The sequence below is a fragment of the Falco biarmicus genome, chromosome Z (genome assembly GCF_023638135.1).
Source record: "Falco biarmicus isolate bFalBia1 chromosome Z, bFalBia1.pri, whole genome shotgun sequence".
Classification (NCBI taxonomy): domain Eukaryota; kingdom Metazoa; phylum Chordata; class Aves; order Falconiformes; family Falconidae; genus Falco; species Falco biarmicus.
In genome coordinates, this window is record NC_079311.1 from 33,920,377 (window position 1) to 33,942,718 (window position 22,342).

A 22,342-nucleotide genomic window follows, 5' to 3' on the forward strand; every position below is an offset into this window, starting at 1 on the left:
TGTGAATTCTGGGCAAAGGTATGTCACCACAGTGGTAGGGATGGCTGGGGCCAGCCCAATTTGTCTGTGTGGGATGAAGTAAGCTGTTGGGACCTGTACAGGCAGCTGTTGGGGATCAGCATGGGCAGTGCCTAACCTGCAGAGAAGTGGTGGGATGTCTTGCGAGTCATATCTATCTTGTTACCCCTGTAGCTCCTTCAACTCGAGGCCCATGGTGTGCTTCTTACGACTCTGGGGTCATTTGGTGAGGCTATGAATGTTTTGGCTTATATGGCTAGGATACATGTAGTGACAGCATTACACAGTTTCCCCTTCTTCCTTCGTACGTAACACTGAATGGTATTTTTGTAAGAGAACTCCTGGATCTGGTGGAAAACAAACTGCAGCGTTTTTAGGAGGACACAATGTGTTGTGTGAGCAGTAATCATACTGGTCATGAAAAAAAATCTCTGCTCTAGGGACTGAGACAAGCACAGCTATTTGTGCAACCTGATCAGAACAAAGGATAATGCTTCTGCTGCAAGATCAGACAGATCTGACGTTTCAGCAGGCTGAGCAAATGAATGGAGGAAGTGGTCCACCTCCTCTTATCCATTGTCTCAAAGATGCAGGCTCGTAGAGACGAAAGGGAGGTTGAATAGAGCTTCTGAAGGAATATGCTGCTCTGTGTTCTGAGGGAAGAGAGCAAGCAGGAGTCCTAGAAGTTCTCTGCATTGGCAGGCCGACAAGCCTGTAATAGGAAGGTGTGGCAATGGACTACTGGTATTGAATGAGTACTTTCTCTTCTGTAGCCTGCCTAGAAAATCTTAACTGTCATTAGGAAGCTGATGAAATGTTCCAGGCCTGTAATATGGGACCAAGCCTACCTTGAAGGAAGCTGAGTGGGTGTAGAAATCCAATTAATGTTAACCTCCTAGTAAAGAATGGTTTAAGACTTCCGTATATGAGGAGATTCATTTCCCCCTGACCCCCACCCCCTTTTTCTCCTCTTCCTCTTTTCTCCTTCTGTTTCTCCTCTTTTTTCCTTCTCTTCCTCCTTCTCCTTCTATTTCTTGGTCTTAATCTTCTTCATTGTCTTCATTTTTATCTTCTTCTGTTTCTGTCTCCCCTGAATAACACATCTGTGTGTTCTGGGGTACCTTTCAGTTGTGTTCCTGATGCAATTTTTATGTAGGGAGAGCTGGGCTAATCAAATTACTGGGACAGTCAGAATCATCTTCTGCTTGGGAGAATCCTTCTTTTTCTCTTGCTCCAGCTGTCAAGCTGTCATAGCCCAATTAACCCAAGTGGGCTTTTAGTAGCGTCTCCCCTTTTAAAGGCGTGATGAGGCCAAGGAAGTGTGAGAAGAGAGGGAGGAGGTCAGGGACTTTTGATAAGTTGGGCAGAATTGCGGGTTACTTCACATTCCGGAGCTATAATACTTGAGCTTCCAGACTCAAGGGCACTTTCAGCTGAAAAAATTAATCCTTTAGAGGGAGGGGTGTAGAAGTTCTATCAGTATCACAGCTGGTTAGATTTCTGTATATTACCTTTTTGCATGGTCACTGGGACTAGAAATTGCTAGCAGTTAGGTTTCTGATGATCAGGAGACTTCAATATGGTACCAGTTTTCTTTCAAATCAAGCTTTTCTTGGCTCAGGGACCCATAGCTGTAATTTCTTTAGCAAGGATGCTATTTTTCTTTCTTTAAGTTAATGGGGATTAGATTTGTGTTTGTGATAACAGAACCAGTCTTGGTGATCCATGAGATCCCTTCCATCCTTTGTTCTCCCATATACTGTCTAGAAGGTTATGTCAGTTCAAAAGAGAAGTATTTAGTTCCCCAGGATGCTGACATAAGAGTCCATCACTAGTGTGCAGTGGGGATAAAGATGCTGCTTTAGGAGCCTGCTTATAAAAGCACATCAGAAAGTCATCAGACTCCACTGGAAGCCTGTGTTGAAACTTTCAAATGTGTAATGATTGGGCTGCCATGATCAGCATGTTTAGTTTCCAAAAGCAATTGTGAAAATTCACTGTTTATTCTTAGGAGACAGCTAAACTCCATCCCCAAAGATGTGCCATGCTGGATTTGACCCAAGAGAACCTCCAGTATGTGTTTCCAACTGCTTTGATCTAGTGGAAGTACTGTTGGGAGAGGAAATGATGATACTAGTTACTTTGCCTCCTTTATTCAACCATGGTTACACCATATCAAAATTAAATTGGTGTTATATAGACAGGGTGCCAAAAAATGCATTTATTCCAAAAATATCTAATGGAAAAGCGTTTAGTGAGCTTTCAAACAATATTTGGGTGTGAGGACAAGAGGAAAAATCTCCAGGGTGGCCACAAATCTCACAAATAAACCAAGGAGCATTCTCCCAAGTAATAAAGCTTTGAGTCTGAAAGTGAGGGCTTTCTGAAAGAATCCTATCAGCCTGCTGCTAAGCAAAGATAAAAAGATACAACATTGAGTATTGGTGAAGGCTGCAAAAGAATGTTTTATCTTCTGCTTAGCCACCTCTTCAGGAAGCAAGAGGCACAGCAGAGGATCTTGGCTAATTTTGGAGATCTTCAGAAAAGCATCCTTTGAAATTGTTAATGTTTCCTAGCTTCATATTAAGCAGATCTTATCTTTGTTTTGTGGGATGTTTTTATTACTTTCTTAATGATAGAACCACTTAAGATAGAAGACAGTTGGACCAATCACTGTTTTTTGAAAAGTCAGAGCACTATGCCAATCAGAAAGCAGATAATGTTTTCATAAAAAAGACTACATTGTGGCCTAGATAAAAGAGGAACCATGAAGGGTTGGCTTGCATGAAACTTTGAACAGGAGCAATGTGCTTGGCTTCTCAGTCATCCATCAGGTCAAGCTAGGTGGATGTCTGAAGTTCCTGTGGCTGAATGTTGAATTTTGGAATTCACCTAGTGTACTTAAAAAGACAACAGCAAATTTTTGGGCGGTTATGAAATGTTCACAACGGAGTTGAGCTGAAGAAGGGAATCATCAGAACATGTATTAGTATAGTCTTTAGATCTAAGTCTAATGCCTTTTGTGCTTTATTATTTGCAAGTAAAAGGGACTGAGAATAGGGTCAGCCTCAGGGATCATCCAGATGAAGGCACCTGCTTTCACAGCTCCAGGAGAAGGGGACTGTGGGAGAAGAAAACCTCAGAGAGTGCAGAGGAATCATAGGTCTCATTGGCCATTGGCTTTTCTGGTGTATCAGAAAAGACTTTTGGGTCTTTTCATGACCAAAGTAAATAATGACCTTGCTTTGATAGATCAAACAAATAACACCAGTGTTGTGCCTTTGAAAGCCCTTGATCCCGAAGTGAAAAGCAAGGCTTTTCCTTTTCATTTTGGACCCATTCCATTGCAAACAAAAGCATCCCACAGGTCAGACAAGAAGGGTATCTGACAGGATTTAAAGAGATTTTTCCTTTTTCCTTCTGTTCTCGGCACCAGTAATTTATATGTAAAAATATACCAGACCTAAAAGCTCCTCATTCACTTTATATCTGTAATGGATAGAAAATGTGGAACAGAAAATGCTCTGTGAGTTACTCAAATGACTTGGCTTTGTAGCCTATATGGACTTTTAAGGGTCCTGTCCTTCTTTTAAATCAGAAAACAGTGATCCTGCGAAGTAGTAGGTATAATTCAAAATGGTTACAATAGCTAAGTGGACTAGTACAGCATTAAAATGTATAAACACAGGAGATACTGTCATCATCCCTCTGCTGATCTGTGCAAGTATTGCTCTTGGGATACTAAACCCATTCCTGAAGCTGGCATGTCTGTAAAAATGAGTGTGGAAATGCTGGGGATAGTAATGATTTAAGTCTGGAAAATTGTGCTTCACAGTGAAAGCTTTCAGGTAGTCCATTCCTCCCTTTCAGAGGTTTTCAGAAGCGAGATGTAGAAGACTAAAAACAGTTAATTTGCCAGCCTTTGTCCAATATTATAGGAATCTGGAATCTGTACCAAGCTGTAACAGGATGCAGTGGCTGGAATCTAAAACTAGAAAATGTTTGCTATATAAATAGCAATTCTTTATTTCTAATTTAATAGTGGAATAAGATTAAGAGCTATTGGAATAACTAATGGACTCTGTAACAAAGTCCTAAGGTGCCAAGCCTAAGTGTAGTTTCTCTTCATATGTGGTGGGAGACAGGCTTTAAACTGTTACCATTGAGTTGGACTTGGACAGCTGTCTAGGTGCAGAAGGTGAACTTTCAGCAAGATGACTCCCACTGCTGTTATCTCTTGCTGGGTCAGGGATTAGTTGTCTTAAAAACCAGCTGATGGGAACACTGCAACTTGGAGGTGTAGGAAGTCTGAAGAGGTGATTGAGTTTTACCAGGATGTGCATGAAGACTTTTTCTCACGTGGCAAAGAGGAGGGAAGCAAATAACCAAGTTAAATTAAATTATAAGGCTGACTGCAGGTTTGTAGTTAATAGTTTAGGGTTGATTATCTGTAGTGGGCTTTCCTCCATTTCCCTGTCATAGGCTTAAAGCTATGGAGAAGTGATCTGCACGTTGTTTTCAAAGTGGAATCTGTGCACAACGTTTGTGGAAGCTGCCCTCTTCTTAAAAATTAGGTGTATTCTTCTGTTGTCTCAATAGAGGAAAAGAAGAAATAGAACAAGGTTACTGTAGTTCTGACAGAGGTGCTATAGACGTTCGCATTGTGGTTTCTAAAGGATCAGTAAAACCCCCAGACAGAAGACCTCTGGTTTCCTCTGGGCTCTACAACCCAGCACTTTGGTCACCCAGAGCTTTAGTCCTGGTTTTACAGAGAGAAACTAGAGACTTTGGTCGTGCAGTCACCACAGAGGTGGTTGTGGCATAAAAACCCAGTCAGAATTTGTCAAAATGTCAGTTTCTTAGAGTAACCTATCTTTCTACTAGAGATATCCCACCAATTATACTATAAAAGCATTTCAGTGAATTCAAGGGTCTCAGCCCTTTCAGTAGTAATCTGTTTCAGTTTTCTGTTAGACACCTCTCAAAATACTAGACTTTGGACTATCAAAAAGGATAAATCTAGGAAACTTAGAGAATCTTTTTGTCTTCTGTGCTAACCAAAGACATTAACTTAACAATAAGCATGATCATTACATCCTCTCTTTTTGATACGTGATGCACAAGTCAGTTTCTGGGAAGAATAGTACATTAGCTTGGTTTTGAAGGTCATGCTGCAGTAGAGGCATCACTGTAAATGCTTTTCTATTTAACTTCATAAACCAATTACTACAGCTGGATGAAGGAGAGTTTTGATTCCCTAATTGTTGACAAATTGTTTTCAGTTCTTAATTTGTAGTTTCAGTTTTGGAAGACTGCTTTCAAGATTCAGAACTCTGCATTGCAGTAGTCTGACTGGAGGGGTTAGAAGACAATGGGAGAACAAAGTTGAGTTCAGGAGTGAAGAAGGAGAAAGAAGTCTGAGCTGTTTCCTCTGTTTCTTGGTTTTGAAATGAGTGACTGTTTTAACCTGGAAGTGATGCTGAGATTAGTGGCTGTCTTCCATCATGAAATGCAAGTAAAGTGAAGATAAGAAGGTATCTTCTTAGCAAACTGTTCCCTTTTCTCCCTTGTCTCCCATGTTCTGTGTAAAATCTGTCCTCCCAGGCATGGGTGCAATGGAACCTTCTTGTCTTCAACTTGAAACATTTCCTTTCTTCTAGTAATCAAGCCTACAGATACAGCCCCTGTGTGCTCAGCTGAAAAGGAAACCACTTTTTTTTTGACAGTGAAGCTTCACTGCTAAAATGATCTTGTACTGCAGGTGGCTAGAGGTATATGATACAAGTTAGTTTGTCAGCTTTGGAACACATCTGAAGGGCAGGCTCTTCAGGAAGGGTGAACTGTAGCACCACTCCTATGATTAGGAAGTCTGGTTCTTCCTCCTTCAGCTTCTGAGACCTTGAAGATCCATTGCAGGTTCTGCTTTCAGGTAAGGAGAATCTTATTCCTATTTTGACCCTCCACTTCATAATAAAAGGCTGTACCCACATAAAGGTCTGGTCCTCAGTTGGGGAAAATTGGCAGGACTCCAGCAAATTTCTAGAAATAAAACCCAGGAGAAATCTCTAAAAGCACAGCAGTTACTGGGACTTGCACAATATTCTGTAGCTTGTAAGCATACAGCAGCAGGAAGTTGGAATGACACTGATGGCTTAATATTTCTGTGTTCTCTTGTTTTTTTATGAGGGGATGAAAATCTTTAGGAGAGAACTTTGCTCTTGTTCTTTTGGTGGTATTGGCTTGCATGGCTTTGTTTTTCTTTGAAAACCGATAGCAGAAGACTATCCAACCTTCAGGAGTGGAGCCATTATATGTGGGGCTGTGCAACAGGAGCCAAAGTTTAAAAATAAAATACCAGTCTGCCTTCCTGAGGATCCAGACATAGCATACACACATGCACACACATGCGCAATATCTTGACTTACCACAGTTATATCAGTTACTGAGTTCAGAGCAACGGACAATGAGAACCAAAGAGGGAGTCTTGTTCCTCAAAAAGAAAGAGGAAGAAATGTAAGACTCTACAGCCTCAGACAGCAGTTTCTAGAATGCATGGGAGGCCCCTCAGCAGCAGCAGCGTTCACAGACAGTAAGACCAGATGACTGTCATTCATTCCTGGTGGTGTCTGCTGTACTCCTTCCTAGCCCTCCCTTTTCCCTCCCTCATTTTCTCTGCTCTACTGAGTAATGGTTCTAGGCAGAACAGTCTTTTTTGAAAATGTGCTCCTTAAAAGAAGTGGCTTTTATTTCATACTGAATGCTGAGTAACCAGCACTCGGTATGCTGTACAAACGTCATCAGAAGAAATGGAAGTCCAGCTCCTTTGACTTCAGAGATACCTTACAGATAACACAACACCAGCATCATTCTCTGTTGGGTGGTGGAAACAGCAGATGATCAGTTTGCATTTTTCTAGAAGACCTGGAGAAGGAGGGGCCTAAAGAGGAGGTAGTAGGTAGACCAGGAAGAGCTATTTATGACAGAAGAGCAGAAATCTAAGGATTAATGTCAAGAATACAGCTTGGAAGGTGAGGTAAGTTATGTTGGAAGGGAATGATCTTTTGAAAGAAAAGGTGACACTACTCGGTCTAAGAAAATCGGAAGATACAATTCTTGATCACTTACGAAGGTAGACAGGGATGAAGAAGGTGAAAGATTTAACCCCTTTTTTGCCTGCTTCCCCAGAATGCTGATGTCATATCAACTTTCAGACTTTGCTTGATAATTGTGAGCTGGGCTGACAAGGGTGGGAAGTCAGGGTTCCTCCAGTGGCTCAGTGTGAAGCAGCAGGGAGTGTGCTTCTCAGACATGTGCTTCTGACATAACAGAAACTGTGTGCAGGTAGCAGCTGTGCACATTCTTATCTGCCTGTATGCTGCCTCAAGCTGGTGTGCTAAAGATTGGAGCCTACATTTTTGACTGCATGGAGTGGACAGATGCAGTTTCCAGAAAAAACCCCCGATCCCCAGATGCACCTCACAGTAAATGCAAACTGGATTTTTAGCTAGGCTTTTTCCAGCTGCAGCAAGCATATTTGTGTATCTCAGTTGACAGCTAGAGAGCTACAGGGGGAAGAAAAACCCAAAGAAAAGGTGTTACCACTTTGTGTCTCTGCCTAGGCAAAGTTACGGTCACAGATGCCCATGACACACTTGGCTTTTGGCAGAGCTCAGGCTGGTTATGCTCTGCAGACGTAGGATGAAGTATGCTCAGTATGCTTCCTTCAACAGGAATGTCAGCTAGTGTCTCGGATTACTACAGAGACTTGTTCTGTGTCTGTGAGCTCCTTCTGAAGAGTTTGGGTTCACATTAAACAGGATCAGGAGTCCTTGGTAGGCTCTGAGCACACCCTAATCACCTTTTTTGGACAGTTGTATTTTCTTAGACATCCAGGCTTCGAACTGGAACAGTTGTTTTATTGAAGTTTTTCAGAAAGGACATAATAGCTTTACATGCTAGTTGAACATAAACTGAAGGTGATGCTGTAGCCTAAACATTTTGTAGGACTTGATTCTCTTACAGTGTGAACACTTTTGAAAAATCCATAAAATATGTGCATCTTGTTTGTTGTGATGTCCTAACAAGGGTGGGTGCAACTGTCAGCATGTGAAAACTAATTGCCTGCTTTGTTCTCATAAATTTTGTTAGCCAGGGTGGAGTGGAAGTGTGCACACACTTTGCGGCTCCAGCAAGCATGTATGAAATAGAGGTCTGATTAAATCAAACTTCCTCTTCTTTGGTCATGAATATCTCCTTCTTACAGATGACACTGAGGAAGACCTAAAGTGTTCCTTGTACAGGCATTTTTATAAAGGTGCTATAAAGAAAAGTCCCTGTGATGACTTCTAGTTAGGTTTGATGGTTGCTAGAAGAGAAGATTATTAACATGTTGCCCATTATTTAGAAGAGTACGGGAAGAGAGTAGAAGGATGGAGTAGTTTGGACAGAACTGTATTAAAAGAAAAGCCTCTCGGACCATATAAGAATTTCAGTTTCTCTAGCTGTCAGTCCTTCAAAATAAATATCCTTCCTCACCCCCATATAAAGCTCCCTTTTTGGATGGCCATCCTGTTTTCCATGTACCTTCTTCCACTGTGATCTCAAGTAATATGGAGGTTAGACCATGTTCACCATCTCTAAACTCTGTCTCCCCTAGTATTCTTCTCATCAGCTCTGCAGACAGTTTGCTGAGGTGACCTAAATTCTTCAACAAAAGGCCTGGATTCTCTGCAGAAAGCTGGAAATGGCAACTCCAGTTAAGAAGTAAATGCAAAGATAAATAAAGAACATCAGTTCCATCTTTGTGTGTGGTGTATGATTTACCCCTGCTCATAAAATTCTAACTTCTGTGCTGGAGAACCTTTCATTTGTAGTTGTTGTGGGAAGTCAGCGCTGGGATTTGAGGAATAATGGCACAGAAAGGTAGCGTGGCATAATGGGGAAGGGTCAGAGTCTGGAAACCCACTTTCTGCTGCTGGCTGTGTCACAGACCAGCTCTGTGACCTGGAGCCAGGCTACAGAAGCTACATGTGCTTCTCCATTACCAGGTAAAGGAAGAAGTTTCTTCGTGGTGCAGGCTCACTCACCTTGCTTTTTACACAGAGCAAGCCTACCCCAGCATGGCCTGAAGCTGCATCAGTCAAATAAATACATAGTAACTGTATGGAATACAGTGGCAGTATTGCTACTTGATAAATTTTATTCTGCCTTTTTATTCCTTACATGTTACCTACAGGTTGTTAGTCTTCAGATTTTGTTTGATAATTTTCAGCAGGTAAACCAGGGTAATACTTCAGTCTTTTCTCTCTCTGAGAGCAAGTTACTTCTGCTGACTTATGTGACTTTTTTGTGATAAATGAATGGAAATCTGAAACATAGGATATTGTCTTTTGTCTTGCTTTGGTGTTCCATAAACAGCAGAATGAAAAATGAAATTTCTTAAGGACTGACTGTCAATGAGGTCCTAAATTAATGTGACAACTTCCACTCTGCACACATTCCTGCAAAGAAGAACACACGCTTGAATGGAGTGTTGCATGAAACAATTGAATTATTGCAAGAAACAAGTAAAAATGGCTTTTATTCAAATGAGTTTTAAAGGGGAAAAAGTCTAGAATGGACTACAAACCTCATTACGTTCTTGCTTCATCTTTTCCGTAGTGTTAAATGATGTTAGCTAACATAAATTAAGTGCCTCAAAATACTCTTTGTATGTATTTTGGTGTCATAAGGTGCATGTATGCCTTTTCTGGGATGAAAAAAAAGGAAGAAATTCACCTGACTGGCAAGCAGTATTGCTGAATGCTGTTCACTTAGCTCAACTCTTGTTGATGAGATACATGTGTTATCACTCTGATTGCCGATGTCTCGTCTCCATTTGCGGTTAAGAAGATGCATCCTGACCCTTCCAACCAGCATAAATCTGTGGACATACAATGTTATAACAGTTGAGTCTATGATCTTTGTGGTTTAGGGTGGTTTTTTTTCCTCACTTGCTTGTTTTCATTCTTGTTCCTTCAGTAAGAAGAAGCAGAAGAAGCATTTCTTTATATAGTTCTGCTTTGAAGTAATCCTGCCTTATTTTAAAATCTCTTTAAAAAGCTGGAGGATTCAATGATCTACCTAAAGCATTTATGTGTACCTCTTGGAAGAGCAGTTAGTTGGGAAGTTTGTAAGTCTTCCCTTTAAATCAAACTTTGGTTCCTTTTTTTAAGTGGTTCTACAATCATCAGTAAATCCGATTTCAATTATGTGCCCTTTGCTTTGGAACTGTAGAACACAGCATGTGTGTCTTTGTCATTAATGTAGGTGAATATTCTTCCTCTTTGTTGAAAACACTGTGAGCAAGACTACCCTTCCTTTGCTTACAGAACATTACTTCTGAAGTATTCAGACTAATTGAAAGGCACATTATATGGCATAAATTTGTTTGTATTTCACCAGGTTGAAAGTTCTGTTTGGTGTTTAAACCATCACAGGGCTTGAATCTTCTGGGTTCTTTAGGGTATTTTTAAAGATGGTTTTGCTCTGTTTGTTAGCTCAAAACATATCTTATCCACTTCTGTCTACTTTGCGTGCACACTAAATGTCAAGGTTTATGTACCCATGGAGTTATTTAGAGCTATTGCAGTTTCAAATAACCCCTGTTAAGTCCAAAAGCATGTCCAAGTTTGGGTACAACCTCACTTCAGGTCCTTCTAACACACATGGCTTGGTGCGATATTCAGGATGACCTGGAAGCTTGATGAAAGCATTTGTTGGAAGACATGCCAAGGTCAGTTGCAGAGGGCTTCTAGTGAGAATAGTAACACAAAGTGGATCCTTCAGAACAAGATGGACCTGCTCCATATGCAGATACACAATGACCTCATTATATCTCTGTGTTTTGGTTGTGTAGCTGTTGGCAGTCAGGATGTTCTGTCCCCTCCTCTTTGGACAGAGAATATCCCTGGAGTAGTTACTCTCTTTGCAGCTAAAGCAGTGGCTAGTGTACCACTAGGGAGAGAGGAGAACTGCTGCCCGGACTTGCTTTCCTAGAGCCAAGCATAAATGGCTTCTGGTTGTAGACAAAGGCAGAATACTTCTTCCAGCCTTCACCTTGCTTTAGACAGTGTGCTCTTTGGGAACCTCTGTTGAATTTTCTACGTCCTGCCTTTTACAAAAATCAAGCATTTAGGTTCAGTTTCCAGGTTACACAGATTCCCAAAGGTTAAGGAAACTTAATTTATCCAGATACTTTCTCTGGACTGTACTATGCTTTTTTTTTTTCTTCATAATGAAGATACGCTGCCTTCTTTCAGAATGTTTGAATAAAACATGATGGCCAGTTTTCAAATTGGTGATGACCTTAGGTAGCTAAGATCTTTAATGAATTACTTGTAAATTATGAGAAGTTGTTAGTTTAATTCAATGGGTTAAATAGAACAATAGGATGGTGGCTGGAAAATAGAAGAACATGGTATTCATGGTCTCCTGTTAATATTTTTTTTTTAAGATAACTTTTTATGTTGATGAACTACTCTTGAACTGAACTTTCCTTAGGAGAAGAGACATTATTTTCTTTCTATATTGTTTGGCAATTGTTTAGGTATTCTGCGATAAGGTTTTGGCAACCAGTTTCTCTTATCAGATTTCATCCTATACCTTTTGGGTAAAGTGAGAATGGTTCCACTTTCTTCAAAACGAGAGTAATGTTATGACAAATGGGAACCGATTGTTTTGTTCTAAAATTGGATTTTGTTACCTTTCTGGTTATTTAAAATGCTTAAAAATACTTCAGCTTTAAATGGTTAAATGTAAAGCATTGACAACAGCAGAAGAAACCAAGGTGTTGAGTAATAGACTGGCAGAAATGAAAAAAGGTGCAGTAGTTCTGTTGTGTCTACATACTTGCATGGATTGTAGCTTTTGAAGGATGCAGTTGGTTATAATTTCAGCCCTTCTTAGCCTTGTGCCTTATTACAAAGAAGGTCTTAGTTATTTTTTCTTCTTCATGGTTCATTTCCTGTTTGGGTATTGCTTAGGAGGAAGAAAAAGAAATTGGATCTTAGTGGCTGACCCTCAAACAGCTTATTTAAAGCAAAAAGGATTAAACTAGGACAGAAGAAATCCATCAGGAGCTTCAACATGCTTACTACTTTTGATACAACTCAGCTTTAATAATAGTTTTCTCCTTAACTTGATTATGTCCAGAGTAGTCAGGGGAAAGGACTGTTTATTATTGGAAAGATGAGAAGTAAGGTTAACAAGAAGTTGTTTTTTGTTTGGGTTTTTTTTTACTTTTTGTGAGGGATATAATTCTTAATTATTACCTGCATAACAGAGTATGCTTCTTTTATAGATGGGGAATAGCAGCTTTTTTCTGTTTTTAATGTAATAGTTTCTAATGCCTCTTCGATCCAAACACTTTCTGGTTGGAGAACTTCCGTTAAACTTGGTCAATTTATAGATACGGTGATCCATAATCCTAGGATCACTCTGATTTCCTCTTCCCCAACCCACACCCTTTGAAGTGCATTGTAGATGTTCAACTTAGTTTCTTCTAGAGACTGTCTACTCTCTGTGTACCACATAATGATGATGACTGAACCAGTATGCTATTTTAAATCTTTTATATTTGGGCTTCGTATATTACACCAACTACAAAAACTGGTTTCCTTGGAAGGACGGGGTGGGTGGAGGTGGGGATTGAAGGGGAAGGTTCTCATTCGGACACAGGATACTGCATTCCAGCATGTATCCAATGTAGTAGTTACATTCTGACATGTAATCCAATGGAGTATATGTGTATATGTAAAGTTATTTGGGACCAAGTAAACTATTTTGCACAACATAAGTGTTGGCTGCAACTTACTGTTTCTCCTTTTCAGCAGTACCACTTTTCAGTCATTAGTGATAAGACCAGCATCTTGCAGCCACCATCCCAAACAGACAGAGGATCTTCACTTACACTGGTGGAAAAGATCTTGTGGGAGGGTTGGCAGGGAGAGGGGTGGCAGCCTAGTGATAATCACTAGTCTGATATGTGTCAAATACTGGAAAAGTATATATTGTTCTACCTAGGGCAGAGATGCTGGCTGCCATACTGCAAGTAAGTCAGTAGACAAATAAAACTGTGTATTCTGTCTGGCATTATAAATAGGTCAGTGATGGATTTGTATTACCTGAGGAAATGCACTGGCTGACAGAGAAGCTTCTGCTTACAGTCCAGCAAATGTCAAATGTAGCAGGAAGCTTGGGGGGAGGGGGAGGGATAGCTGGAGACAAAGACGGTGTTAAAATAGCTAGGATGTCAGTGGATCTCCTCAAACAAATGAGTGTTTCTGAGGAGTAGACTGGGAAAGCAGAACAATCTTTAGATGTTCTTAATCAGTGTTTTCTTGTCCTCCAGTAGGCTTCCATCCATGTATAATTAAAGTTGCACAATAGGTGGGTTTGGGTCTGCAGGAGGTGATCTGCTGTTCTTTCTTAGCTTTGTCTGCTGATACAGAACATGACTTCTGGTGCTTTGGCTTTATAGGGTTAAACCCATTCCTCTGAATGCCCTTTTTCATCCTCTCCACATGGTCTCTGCACAGGGTTCACTCTTTAAAGGAGTACTTCTGGAGCATGGAAGATCTCAGGATGGACTGAGGGAGAGGGCTGCATCATCCCCAGGGTCCTTACTAAGGTGAGCTCTTAATGGTGATGAAAGACGGGCAGTGGGCTTTGCCTCTCTTGAATCTGATCCATGCGTTTCTTTGGTTCCCAGCTGCCCTGTGGTTTTCTCTTACTTAGAGTCTTGCGTATCTACCATACTGGCTTCTGCATTATGGAAGTGATCTCTGGCTGAAAGATTACTCCTGTCACCAGCTGATGTCAGTCTCTGTCACTGCTGCTACAACCTAGGTCCAGTCTCTGCAGTTAAAGGAGGAACATGTGTCCAACAAAGCATCTTTTCACATCCGTCTTTCAAGATGGTGATAATATCTCTTTATTTTGCCTTCTTGAAGACATTTTTCAGTAGCAGTCCCAAAGCAGAGCTTTGCCCTTGACTTTTGTGGTTTCTGAGTGCTAGTGACTTGATTTCCACCTCAGTGACTACGCTGAGAGTGCCTGCTTGTGATTCAAACCAGCTGTGTTGGCTGGTCTAATCTCAGATCTCCAAGATTAAAATTCTGCGGCCCCTAAAATAATCCAGCAGTTCATGTGTTCGCATGGTTTAGCTCTGTCACCGGTTTATAAGCTGTGTTTAGCCTCTGTAGAAACACTGTGCTCCTTGCAAACTAACATTGGTCTCTCTAAAGCATGCTTTTATCTCACCAGCTACAGTACTGTATATGACCGTGGAATGGAGTGTGTAGTTTGGTGTGAGTGGCAGGATTACTTCTAAAGGCACTACAGGCTGTGCAACTCTGTTTTAGGGTTCATTTAAGGGCAGATGGCCATCAGGAGATAATCTTTTCTGTCTTCAGTCACAGTTTTTCTGTTTCCCACTTCAGTTCATGGTCTAGCCGGGCATGTGGTTGAGTTTGTCATACCCGATTTGCTACTGGCAGGACCCTCTTTATAACAGCTCTGGCTTTTCTTGGCAAGAAAGAGGTCTTTGCTGGGATCATGCCAAACTGAGGAGCCTGCTCCTCCCCCTGCTCCTTCCAGGATGAGGCTGGTAATGCATCTTTTGTGTAAAGACCTCGGAGATGTTATTTGCAATGCATGAGAAGGAATTAGGTTGTTTATGGAGTACCCAGGCAGAGTGCTGCCCTGTTCTTCAGCACCACCTACTGACATCTTCCTCTCCCAAGTCCACGTATAGGGGGAGCGCACCTCGCTTAACTCGCAGGAACTGGATTTCTTGAGGTAATTAACAGTACACTTTTGGCTGGAAATTAGAAACCCCAGACCCACTGCTTTGAGTTGCCTTATGCCATATGGGAGCACTAATGAGCAGGGTACAAAAGCCAAGTTGTTTGGCTCTGGTATCTCTTTACCTAGACTGGGACAGCCCACTTGCCTCTTGAACAAGTATGTCTATGCAGAAGGGCACTGGTTGGGTTGTGTCGGTGAGGTTGACTTGGCTTGTTTCCTGAGAGAATTCAGAATGGGAACCAATGGCAGACTGCATTTCTACTCTGGAGTTTTGTAAGGTTAGTCTAGAAGAATGGTTTAATGCTTTTTTTGTGTGTTTTCATTTTCTTCCTCTTCTTCACCTTCTGGCAGGAAAAGAAACAAAGTTTGTTCTTAAAAAAAAGGAGCCTATCTGATCAAAATTCTCCCCTTCCTAGTAAAATTGTTGTTGCATCTTCTTGTAACACAGGGCCAAAGCAGTATCCTGTTTATTGACTCTGGGGAACCACAGGAAAACTTGACAAAACTGTCTGTCTCTGTATTTGCACCTTCACAACTACTTTTGTGCAGTAAATTAAGTACCTGCCGTACTTAATAAGGGGAAGAAGTCCTACTCTGGCCATTTAGTTGTTCAGATTCTCACATATATTTAGAGTCTTTGATTTCTGTAGGGATTAATAATTTGCCTGGAATGTAATTCGGAAGATCAGAAAACCCCAACTTGGTCTTGTTTGGAGCAAAAGGCATTTAATATTAGAGAGCCTTCTCATATGTAAAGATCTTCATCCTAAGACTTAGCTGCCCATGTTCTGTACCATGTAATGCCTCACAGCTAACCTTCAGGAGGAAAACACAAAAAAAATGTTAAGAATCATACTCTGCATGACACTCTTAATTTGTCTTATAATTAAGTTGTGGCATTTTATTTGCAATCTGCTTTTTTAAAAAAATATTTGAAGTTTGAAGTTATTCTTCAGGCATTTAGATGGCTTCTTCATGTATTTTTTTAAGAATATTCATACAGATTCCAGGAGCCCAAAGAAAGAAGGAGATGAGACATTATTTCTGAAAAATGGAAAACGAGTGATCAGCATTTAGGTAGCTTGAATGAGTATAGCCCCAGCCTGATGCTTTTTGTACTTTGGTTACTTATAATTGTCTTTATTGATTTGATTTCCTTGCAAGTAACACATGGGTATAAGATCAAGTATTCCATCTTGGACTTTTGTCTTCCTTGCTAGTGGAGTTTGTGTTTTCCACAGTGAGATAGCTATTGGTTTGCTGTGTCTGCTTGAGGCTGGGGTCTGCAGTTTTTTCTCAAGACACCTCAAAGAAGCTGTCATCGTGCTCCTGTGATTCTCTTTTCTTTCATACCTCCCTGCAAAATCCATAGTGTGCCTTTATTCTGCTAGGGTCTTTCACTGAGATGGCTAATATGCGTTAATGTTCAGTAAACCTGTTTTCCTGTTTGTATTTTGTCAGTTTTTGTTTATTTATTTGGTTTGGGTCTCTCCCCCCCCATTTTTTGAAAAGTCATAGTCTTGGAGAATCAGTTGAGCGGATAATATATCCATCATTTGAACCCATTACAGGTTATTTATGTGGTTTTGTATTGAGTTCCCCAAAAGAAAAGTAATGAGAGGTTCTGTGATTTTTTGTTGTCCTTTTGAACTGAAAAACCCATCTGTGCCTCAGACAGCTCCAAGTACTGTGTGGCCTCTTTTCCACAAGCTTTAAGAATAATGTGGTTTATACTTCCTTTAAAATGTAGGAGATTTTGCAAGCTATGTGGTAGCTTTACAGTGATGCATAGTGTGGCATCAGGTATGTTAAATGAATGCATGTATTCAGGAACATAAGTAAATAGTAACTGTATAGGTACGAACAAAGTTGATCATCCTGTTTTCTGTGACTAGGAGATTTCTGAAAAGTTTAGAATATACTGTAAAATGAATGTGTAGTAGGAAGACCACCTCTTGTGGAATTGGACCTGGAGCCCACCTCAGGTTTAAACAGTCTTCCAGGTGGCTGCATAAGTATATTTTAGGAAGACAATGAGTCTGCCTTTGCTCAGCTTAGATCATTGTTGTTACTGTTGAGTTGTACTACATCTCTAATAGAAGTTCTTTCCGGAAAATATCTTACATTGTAATATGTATTTCCATGTAGGTCAACACAGGTATTTACTGGTAGAAATGGTTGACAGGACCACAGTTATCAGCTAACGTATTTCTCTCATGGGTATAACTATTCAAAATGTAATAAACAACCCCAAATCAGACATCAGTGAATGTGGAAAAAGAAATGGTCTTTCAATTTAATTTATTTTGGTACCAGCTTGGAGGAGTAACTCCAAAGACAACCCTCAAAGGACCAAGAATCCCAGAAGCTTGACTGGAATTTGGTTATTGAAAAGAACCATGAGTTGAGTAGGTTTGCCTGGCTGTATCTGAAAGTTGAATTTATTCTTTGAATTCCTCATTAATTAGGTTTTGGGATTTTTCCTAAATGAAAGATGAGGCTGGCTTCCTACAGTTAGGATAGCCTTCAGGTTCCCTGTTTCTCAAATGTATAAATTTTTGCACTGCTCCTGTGATTTTATTTGGTCAGACTTAATTTTCCTTGCTGTGATCTTAGAAAAAGTGTTTAAGAAAAAAAAAAAGGGGGGAGGGAGGAGTGGCAAAACAACCCCAAACCCAAGGACACCAGAGGAGCAGCCTGTTGTCCATGAGCTGAACCTGGCCAGCAGCCCAGGTGGCACGGCTGGAAGGTCCTCACTGCAGCTGTAGGCACGGGTGCCTTGTAAAACTCAGGCTTCTATGACAGGGAAGAAGGCCTGCAGTGCTACTCATGGCAATTTTGAAAACTTGTCATGTCTGTAATTAGTGGCTTCTGAATTGCATTGCCAGAATGTTTGATAGTTTATTTCTTGAAGGTTGATCTCCAACAGCAAGAAAAAGGTAGTGGGGGAGATCAGACCAACACTGAAGCTTTCTGCATGTTTTGAAGGAAAAAAGATGTCTCTGGGGCATGACTTCAGCCTCTGCTAAGACATTTTGTCCGTGCTGACAGGCTTTGACCCAGTGTGCTGTGCAGGAGCCACCGTGGCTCCCCACGGAGATTCAGGTCAGGGCCTGGCGGCCTGGGCCTGTCCCACTGCCACAGCGGGGAGCAGGGCAGGCTGAGGGGTAGTCCTGGGCATTGCTGACCTCCCTGGGGCCTGGCTAGGCCTTGGGCCTGTGAGTGGGCCTGGCTTGGCCGGGTGGCATTGCTGGGGCAGGGGCTGATGGTGCCAAGTTGTGAAAAAGGGTCCTGGGCCATCAAGGAGCCCCAGGAGGACTGTCTCAGAAGAGCAAGGCCTGAGAGCCTCAGGAACCTGATGCACACTGCATCTCTAGGTGGATTTTGTCCAGTTGAAAGGGGTTTGGCAGTGTTTCTGGTGGTTTAACGGGGTGTGTAATGAATTGTAGAATCACAGAATCATTTAGGTTGGAAGAGATCTTTAAGATCATTAGACCAACACTAAACCTAACACTGCTAAGTCCACTGCTAAACCATGTCCCTAAGCACCACATCTACATGCCTTTTAAATACCTCCAGGGATGGTGACTCAAGCACTTTCCTGGGCAGCTTCTTCCAGTGCTGACAGCCCTTTTGGTGAAGAAATTTCTGTCAGCTCCACCTTGGCACAAGGTAAAATGAAAGTTGTGTGTGCAACCTGCATGTATGAGGTTGGGATGATGGTACCACTGATGATCTGAGCAGGGGAAGGCTTGGAGAACTGGAGGTTTCTTTGTTATACATGCAGTATTACTAATACTGAGCTGGAAGTTCACTTAGTGTGTGCGGTCTGACTGACCTTTTCAGTTGTGGTTGTGCATGTGCATATTAACTTTTAGAAGCTCTGCTGACTCCATCTCAAAATACAACGGATGGGTAGTCAAACCACAGAAGCTCAATTTTGAGGTCAGTGCCTTGGGCTTCACAATTAATTTTGTATTTTGAAGCTTTAAAACCAAACTTAAACATAATGATTTGTACTACTTTGGCTGCTGCCAAATTCTGTAATGACTGTTGTTCAACAAGCACAATTATCTTTTGTTTTGGGTTTTTTAAAACCTAGGAATCTAATGCAACTATGCCTCTGATATTCTCATGCATCTATGGGTGTAGAGAATGTTGACGAAGACAATTGAGACATCACCTTGGGTCTTTAAAACTGTGGCTTTGAGAGTCTCATTTGCCCAAAGTTCTGGAAGCTTTCCACTTTTAAGAAAAAATGAGAATACCTCCATATTAAGCACTAAAGCTGTAAATATAAGAGGTTGTAAATGCAAATTAGTCAGACAGTGGTATTTTAATAATTGTTCGGTGATGTTAGCATTGCATTAGTAAGGGTATCTTAGAAGTCACATTGTCTGTAGGTCTTAGAGATTGGTTGTGAATATGTTAGAGGGCATGTGGAATTTATGGGTTTGTTTCATGCTGGTTGTGTTTTGTTGGTTTGGGTTTTTCTTCTCCAGACTTCCTTTTCTGCTGTTGAGTTAGTGGATTTGGTAACACCTCTCTCACTCCACCTCCATTCCCCTCTAAATTTTCCTACCGTGCTGTTTGAAAATGTAAAGGATTATTGAATGAGTTGTCTTAGCTTGATGGAAACGTGCAAATCTTTGTCTCTTTTGCTTGGGGTGTGTGTCTTGCCAGTGTGCTAACATCTGCACTTGAAAGTGCTCTTTGCTGGTGGGTAGGTCGGTCGGTCTGTTTCATATCCCATGCAGACAAAAGACATAAAGATGTGTTTCAGTTTCTTTTGATATATGAGCTCAAACTAGCAGTTTGTGTTTTTCTTTGCCTTTGTGCAGTGCCTGAATTTTAAAGAAAAATGCAGAAATGGTAGAGAATTCCTTACAAAAATGCTTCATCCTGCTTTCAGTGTGATGCATGGTAAAAACATCAAATTTAAGTCCATTCAGCTGTACCTGATGTTTGTTCCTCATAGCCGCAGTAAGGTAAACCTCTTCTCTGACTTGGTGCCTTTGTGATACAGACCCTGCTGAGGTTCAAGCTGGAACCTATTAGAAAGTCTCCATCAGTTTTTGCAGTCGGCAGCTATTAACGATCTCTCAACTGTTCCTTCTCCTTTGTAGCAGAAGGGTACTGTTAGTTTAAGATTGTCTAGACGGCATCCAGCATCCTTGAGGATACCTTCTCCAAGTGTCAGTGTCGTGACTGCTGGAGATGATGGGGATGGTGGTGGTTGTTTACCTCTTGAAGCTGCCAGGATGATCTTTATTTGGAAGCTCAGGTTTGCTCTCACTTCTGGTTTTCTATTTTGTAATCTGGCCTGAAGTTTCCAAGAGAGACAGAGCTGACAGCGTTTTGCGGTGGTGTTTCTAAAGGGTCTGAAGTTTTCCAGGGGTAGGGGGTGGGGTGGGGTGGGGGGGCGTGAGGGGAGAGAGCCAGATTTGTGTGTGTGTTGTTTTTCCTCTCTTGTATACAATGGAGCTTTCAGAGAACCTCTCTTAAAAGGCATAGCTACAGCCTTTGTGTGAAGGGTGTGTCTGCTGGCAGGGTTTGCTGATGCAGACAGGCTGGCTGGCGATTAACAAAGGTCATTAGACTTTGGAATCTGGCAGGGAAATGGGGTGGTGTGTCTTCTGCGCCAAGCAGGAGTACTCCCCAGGGACAGGGCAGGCTGGAGGCCCCCCACCTGCCTCCCCCCCACCTCCTCCTAGTGGGGCTCAGCTGTGTATTGCTTCTGCCTGTAGGACAGCTTGGACCAGGGTCTTGATGCTGTAATGTTCTGTTTCTGGAATGAACCGTCACATTTGTCATCCACGGGATAGGGGAACCAATCCTTGGAGATGGTTGCGGGCGATCTGCTTAGGTAAAGAAGGTGCTGCTTGGGCAGCACAGGGGGACAGTAGCAACATGATTTGGGGGGCAAGTCATGCAGGAGATGGGGAAATGTGTTCTGGGAATGCTGATTTTTCAAGCGTTGCCCAAGGAGGCGGAGGAAAAAAAGAGGAGAAAAAAGGAAAAGCCTGGTGTGCTTGAGATGAAGCTGAGATAAGTGAGGCCATGTTGTGCACAGGCGAGAAGCTCTGAGCCTCTGAGTGCAGGAGTTGTCTGAGCTAAAATGGCTGCTCCCAAAGCTCAGAGGACTAGGGCAGCTTAGTGAGTCTTAAAGCTTCAGTGACGCAGGGGCTCATATCTCTTGAAAGTGTGATAAACACATTCAGCAGAGCTGTGGCTTGTTTGGCTGAGATGAAAGGACTAAGCTTGGGGGATGGGTAGTGAAAACTGGATGATCCGCTTTTCTGTGAAGTGCTCTAAATGCAGGAGTCGTCTGCTCCATGGAAAAATTTGTTTTCAGGTCTAATGGACTGTGCTAAAGGAGACGTGGGGTGGGGCTTCCCTCACTGCTGTAATTTGATCCAGAGCAGATAGCAACCTCTTCCACACAATTTGGTCTGGTGCTTGCACATAAAAGCTTGAGTATCTCGATTGTTGTAACTTTGTTAGCTGAAAAGAAGTTGGTGCAGCGTTCATTTTCTTTATTGGTGGTGGGAGGGAGTAGGGGGGAGAGAAAGGACACGGTGCAGCCTGCTAAGTAATGTAGGTAAATATGTGGAGAGCCTATGTGCTCAGACTGTCCAGAATTTGACTTGCTAGAAGTTTATTTTAGCAGTCTATCAGAAGAAGCATTCTTTCACATAAAATCTTGATGCAGTACCCTCTCTGTGCCTTAGTGTTTTGGAGCTTTCTCCTTGCTGTGGAAATAGCTTCATACGCCACCTACAATAAACACATGGAATTTTCAGTGCTTTGGGCTGCCCTTGTGTCTTGGACCTCTGAAAAACTCAGTTTATCATTTTTATCCAGTGCAATGAATGGAAGCTTAAAGAACTAATTCCTGTATTAATACAGGAAGATTGCTCTTGTGCTTAAGTACTGGACAGGGTAAGAGTGTCTAATTTTTTTTGTTTTGCTTGTGCTTTGTATCTCCTTCATGGTGGTGCAGAAGCGTACAGGTCTCTGTTGCAGGATTAACTGGTCACAAGCTGAACCACCATACTTCATGTTACTGTATCTTATATTGCTTGTACTTCAACATATGTGCGGAGCTTTTGGATAAATCAAGGAAGCCTGTCTCTTGAGTCGTTGTAACTCCTGTTTTCATTGTACTTTTTTAGTATTCCTATTCCTGTTGCTGCCCTTTTCTTCCTCCAGCCCTCTCCATCCCCCAGACTGCTAATATGCAAAGGTCATGTGCCCAAAATAGACTGAAATGAAACTAATCATTTTAACAAAGAATGGAGATGCTCCTACAATGCTTGGTGGAAGTAGGGCAGAGCAAAACATTCTACCTTGGTTCATGTAGCTGCATCTCACCATGCATTTATGTCTTGGTTTTCCACCAACATCAAGACTGTATGTTGACGAGAAAGACATGTTTCTTCCTGGGAAGGCTTTTGGTCTGTAGTAGTGAATCAGG

At 41.6% G+C, this 22,342-nt stretch overlaps 1 protein-coding gene across 5 annotated transcripts in view; it reads left to right on the forward strand.

Moving 5' to 3' along the window:
- Positions 1 to 22,342, forward strand: part of ZNF462 (zinc finger protein 462) — a 93,999-nt gene that overhangs the window by 17,201 nt on the left and 54,456 nt on the right. The window contains exon 1 of one of the 5 annotated variants that reach the window (XM_056324176.1): positions 5,781 to 5,947. The exons of the other annotated variants lie outside the window; for them this stretch is intronic. The gene's annotated coding sequence lies outside the window, so the exon portion shown is untranslated. Of the gene's footprint in view, positions 1 to 5,780; positions 5,948 to 22,342 lie in introns of those variants that run through there. 5 annotated transcript variants of the gene reach the window in all.